A 5779-nucleotide genomic window follows, 5' to 3' on the forward strand; every position below is an offset into this window, starting at 1 on the left:
GAGCCTTGGGTCCCCGATCTCCAGGGCTACAAGAAAAGGGAGATCCAGGTGAGGCTTCTGCTAAAATGACTTAGTTTTTGAATCCTCATGGCAGACATTACTCTGGGGGTTTCACCAATTGTGTGTGACCCTGTAGCTCCTACCCTCATCTCTAGCTGGATGGGATGAGGAGATAGAATTGGTCCCTGGCTCGCTCTCTTCTGGGAAAGGGTGTGGGGTCTGGATGCCCACAGTGAGGTAGCTGTATGCCTGCCCAGAGGCATGTAGATGCTGAGGGAACTGTCACTCTGCATACTTAGGGGTGGAGTGAGTTTCGGCTCCTACAGGGTTCTATGGGAGGTCTGTGGGTCATAGAGGAGCATAAAACTGGGAATTAGCACCTAGGTCTGGGGTTAGTGGCCTAATTACCCATGTGGCTCAGGGCGCTCCCTCCATTTGGGATCCTCAGCTGCAAATCCTCTCCTGGCATCAGGCACCAGAGCCAGGTCAGACACTCAGATAGCCCAGGCTGGAGCAACCTAAACTGTCTCTCTCTCTGCTGTCTCTGGGTCACACCTGGTCCATCTCTCACGCTCACCCTATGTTTCCCTGTGCCCCCAGCTGTCTTCTGTGCGGGAGCTGTACTGCCCTGACTCCCTCCACCTCTGGCCCTCCTGCCGCAGGGCCTGTCAGTCACCTAACAGATGTTAGGGGTGCTCAGAGCACCCCTACAGGATCAGGCCTGGCTGGGGAGCAAGGATTCCCCAGCCTCATTTGAGAATCTGACTTCTGGGGTGCTGGCTTGAGCGGGGGCACTGAGTGGCTCTGTAGCTGTGGGGCAGCGTCAGCCTCTAGGTAGATTTGTGAATGTCAACCAGTGGAAACATAGGTGCCGGGGGGACATAGGTGCCTACGGGGTTAGGCGGCAGCTTTGACGATGTCAGTGATGCCCAGTGGCAGAATTAGGTGCCTGATGAGGCAGAGAGGCACCTGAACACCTTTGTGGAGCTGGGCCCATGTTCCTCTTGTTATCTGTAACCCCTCCATGACGGACCCCACCGAGTGCCCCCGACCTAGTGTGCTGCTTCCTGAACAGCGGTCAGCGGGGGCTGGAGGAAGGAGACATGGGGGGTTTGTGCAAGGACATGTGCGGTGCTAGATCAGAGTGCATTTGTGGGGATGTTCTCCACACCCAGAGAAGAGACAGCACAGGGAAACCTAGTTAATCTGAGAGGAGCAATGCTGGCAGCTGAAGGGAGTCAAGGAACAGCTGGGCTGGACAGTGAAAACACTGGAGCTTGATTTGATTGACTGATTTATTAAGCGTAGGCTCCATCTTATGCAGCTTTTATACAGATTTAATTAAATTGGTTTCTGACCAGCAACAAACTAAATTTATGCTATTTTAAAGCACTCTTAAACTGGTTTAAATGTGTCCACACAAAGGGTTTGTGCTGCCTTTACTAAATCACTTTAGAAACCAGTTTAGTTAGGGCTTGTCTACATGGTGAAATTTACCAGCATAGTTAAACGGATAGAATTATACTGCTGTAAGGACATAAGAATGGCCACAGTGGGTCAGACCAATGGTCCCACTTGGCCAGTATCCTAACTTCTGACAGTGGCTGGTGCCAGATGCTTCAAAGGGAATGAACAGAACAGGAAAATTATCTAGTGATCTGTTCTCTCTCATCCAGTCCCACCATCTGACATTTGGCAGTTTAGGGACACCCGCAGCATAGGTTGCATCCCTGACCATCTTGGCTAATAGCCATTGATGGACCTAGTCTCCAGGAACTTATCCAATTTTTTTTTGAACACAGTTATACTTTTGGCTTTCACAAAATTCCTGGGCAAAAAGTTCCACAGGTTGACTGTGCATTGTATGAAGAAATACTTCCTTTTGTTTGTTTTAAACCTGCTGCCTATTAATTTCATTTGGTGACCTCTAGTTTGTGTGTTATGAGGAGTAAATAACACCCGCCTTATTCACTTTCTCCATACCATTCATGCTTTTATAGCTCTCTATCATAGCCCCACTTAGTCATCTCTTTCCTAAAATAAACAGTCCCAGTCTTTTTAATCTCTCATCATATAGAAGTTATTACATACCCCTAATCATTTTTGTTGCCCTTTTCTGTACTTTTTCCAATTCAAATATATCTTTATTTAAGATGGGGCAACCAGAACTGCACACAGTATTCAGGGTGTGGGTGTCCCCTAGATTTCTATAGTAGCATTATGACATTTTCTGTCTTACTATCTATCCCTTTCCTAATGGTTCCTAAATTTCAATTAGCTTTGTTGACTGCCGCTGCATACTGAGTGGATGTTTTCAGAGAACTATCCAGAATGACTCCAAGATCTTTCATGAGTGGTAACAACTAATATAGACCCCCATCGTTTTATATGTACAGTTGGGATTATATTTTCAAATGTGCATTGCTTTGTACTTAACAACACTGAATTTCATCTGCCATTTTGTTGCCCAGTCACCCAGTTTTGAGAGATCCCTTTGTAGCTCTTCATAGTCTGCTTTGGACTTAACAATCTTGAGTAATTTTGTATCATCTGCAAACTTTGCCACCTCACTGTTTACCCCCTTTTCCAGATCATTTTTGAATATGTTGAACAGCACTGGTCCCAATACAGATCCTTGGGGGACCCCACTATTTACCTCTTTCCTATCTTTTAATCAATTACTGATCCATGAGCGGACCTTCCCTCTTATCCCATGACTGCCTACTTTGCTCAAGAGCTCTTAGTGTGGGACCTTATCAAAGGCTTTCTGGAAGTCCAAGTACTCTATATCAATTGGATAACCCTTGTTCATATACTTGTTGAAACTCTCAAAGAATTCTAACAGATTGGTGAGGCATGATTTCCCTTTACAAAAGCTATGTTGACTATTCTTCAGCATATTATGTTTATCTATGTTTCTGATATTTCTGTTCTTTACTATTGTTTCAATGAATTTGCCTGGTACTGAAGTTAGGCTCACTGGCCTGTAATTGTCAGGCTCTCCTCTGGAGACTTTTTTTTTTTAAATTGCATTGTTAGTTATCCTCCAGTCATCTAGTACAGAGGCTGATTTTAGCAATAGATTACTGTACATACCACAGTTAGTAGTTCTGCCATTTCATATTTGATACAGTGTTGTTGTAGCCGTGTCAATCCCAGGATATTAGAGAGACAAGGTGGGTGAGGTATTATCTTTTATGGGACTAACTTCACCATGAATGATCCCTTGAAATATGTGTTAACTAGTAACGCTAAACAGTCTGTTCCACTTTGTATTTAGCTGGGACACTCTGAGTATGTTTCCCAGCCCTGAAGAAATGCTCTGTGTAAGCTGGAAAGCTCGTCTCTCTCACCAACAGAAGTTGGCCCAATAAAAGATATTATCTCACCCATCTTGTCTCTCTAATTTCATATTTTGAATTCCTTCAGAACTCTTGGGTGATATCATCTGGTCCTGATGACTTATTACTGTGTAATTTATCAATTTGTTTCAAAACCTCCTCTATTGACACCTCAATCTATGACAGTGCCTCAGATTTGTCACCTAAAAGGAATGGCTCAGGTGTGGAAATCTCCCTCACATCCCTGCAGTGAAGACCAATGCAAATAATTCATTTAGCTTCTCTGCAGCAGTCTTGTCTTCCTTGAGTGCTCCCTTAGCACTTTGATCATCCAGGGCTTGTACACACTAATGCTTACTTCAGTATAACTCAAGTTACTCAAGGGTATGAAAAAGCCCCCCTCCCCCTCCATGAGCAATGTAAGTTACACCGACCTACTCGCTGGTGTGGACAGCACTGTGTCGGTGGGAGAAGCTTTCCCATCAACATAGCTAACGCTGCTCGGGGAAGTGGAGTATTTACGCCGATGGGAGAGCTCTCTCCTGTCAGCATATAGCGTCTGCACTAGCAGCGCTACAGCAGCTCCACTCTAGCGATTCTAGTGTAGACTAGTCCCCAGTGGCCCCATTGATTGTTTGGCAGGCTTCATGCTTCTGATGTACTTCTTTCTTTTTCTTTTCCTTTTTCTTTTGCTGTTAGCATTTGTGTCTTTTGCTAGTTGGTTTATACTCTTTATACTTTTACACTTGCCAGAATTTCTGCTCCTTTTTATTGTCCTCAGTAGGATTTGACTTTCAATTTAAGTTGGCTGCCTTACTGTTTTTTGTTTTGATTTTTTATTTGGAGTGTACATTTAGTTTGAGCCTCGATTATGGTGTTTTAAAATAGTTTCCATGCAGTTTGTAGACACTTCACTCTTGTGACTGTTCCTTTTAATTTCTGCTTAACTAACTTCCTCATTTTTGTGTAGTCCCCCTATTTGAAGTTAAATTCTACTCCTGTGGCTTACTTTGGTAGCCCGCCCCCTCCCCCCGGATGTTAAATTTAACTACATTCTGGTCACTGTTACCATGCGGTTCAGCTATATTCACCTCCTGGACAGATCCTGTGCTCCACTTGACCAAATCAAGAATTGCCTCTCCCTTTGTGGGTTCCAGGACTAGCTGTTGCAAGAAGCAGTCAATTAAGGTGTCAAGAAACTTTATTTCTGCATCCCGTCCTGGGGTGACATGTACCCAGTCGATATAGGAATAGTTTAAATCACACATTATTATTGTTTTTTGTAGCCTCTCTGATCTCCCTGAGCATTTCACCATCACCATTATCATCCTGGTCAGGTGGTCAGTAGTATGTTCCTACGACTATACTCTTATTATTCAAGCATGGAATTACGATCCATAGAGATTCTATGACACTGTTTGATTCATTTAAGATTTTTACTATATTTGACTCTATGCTTTCTTTTACATATATTGTCACTCTCCCACCAGCATGACCTACTCTGTCACTCCCATATATTTTGTACCCTGGTATTACCATGTCACTTTGATGATCATCATTACACCAAATTTCTGTGATGTCTATTATATCAAGGTCCTCATTTAACACCAGGCACTCAAATTCACCCATCTTGGAATTTAGATGTCTAGTATTTGCATACAAGCACTTATAATATTTGTCAATAATTAGTTGTCTGCCTTCATGTGATCTAATTGAATGGGACTCTTTTTCGATTGACTTTTTCTCTTCAGCTCCTACCCGTACTTCAGCAATTTTTATCCTCTCCTCTTTACTAGGATTTAGAGGAGCCCCTTTGATAAATCCTCCCCTAAGGCTCTCTCTGTCCAACCCATGTGCTCTTTACCATCTGTCGCCTTTCCCCCAGTCCTTAGTTTAAGGGTGTTATACCAGCAGAGCTATATCAGTATATTTATGCAGCTACACTTGTAAAAATTTCCCCATGTAGACAACCTTTAAACTAGTACAACTGTTGTGTGAAAAATGTTATACTCCCATGAGGAGATGGGGGCCTCGCAGGGGGGTGGGTGGAGGAGGGGAGTGACTCAGCGGGTGGTGGGGCCTTACGGGAAGGGGCGGGGATGGGAAGATGCAGAGCGAGGGCTGGTCTTGGGAGGGGGGAAAGGTGGAGTGGGGGTGGGAAGAGGAGCATAGTGGGGGAGGCAGCACGGGGGGAAGAGAGGGAGTGGGGCTTTGGAGTGGAGCACAGGCATGGCCACGGCCCAGGCATCCACTCAAATGCCTCCAAATGAAGGTGCACAGCATCCTGTTTGGGAAGGCTTAGCCTCCCCTGGCCTATTATACCTGTAGCCTATGGTCCGTCTGCTGGGCTCCCTTCCCCTCAGTTGCTCAGTCTTGGTGCTGGACTCCCAGCCGCTCTGGGGCCTCAGGTGCTTGTCCCTCGTGCTTAGGCACAGTCA

The sequence above is a fragment of the Terrapene carolina genome, unplaced genomic scaffold (assembly GCF_002925995.2).
Source record: "Terrapene carolina triunguis isolate 2854851 unplaced genomic scaffold, T_m_triunguis-2.0 Scaffold448, whole genome shotgun sequence".
In the NCBI taxonomy this organism is placed as follows: Eukaryota; Metazoa; Chordata; order Testudines; family Emydidae; genus Terrapene; species Terrapene triunguis.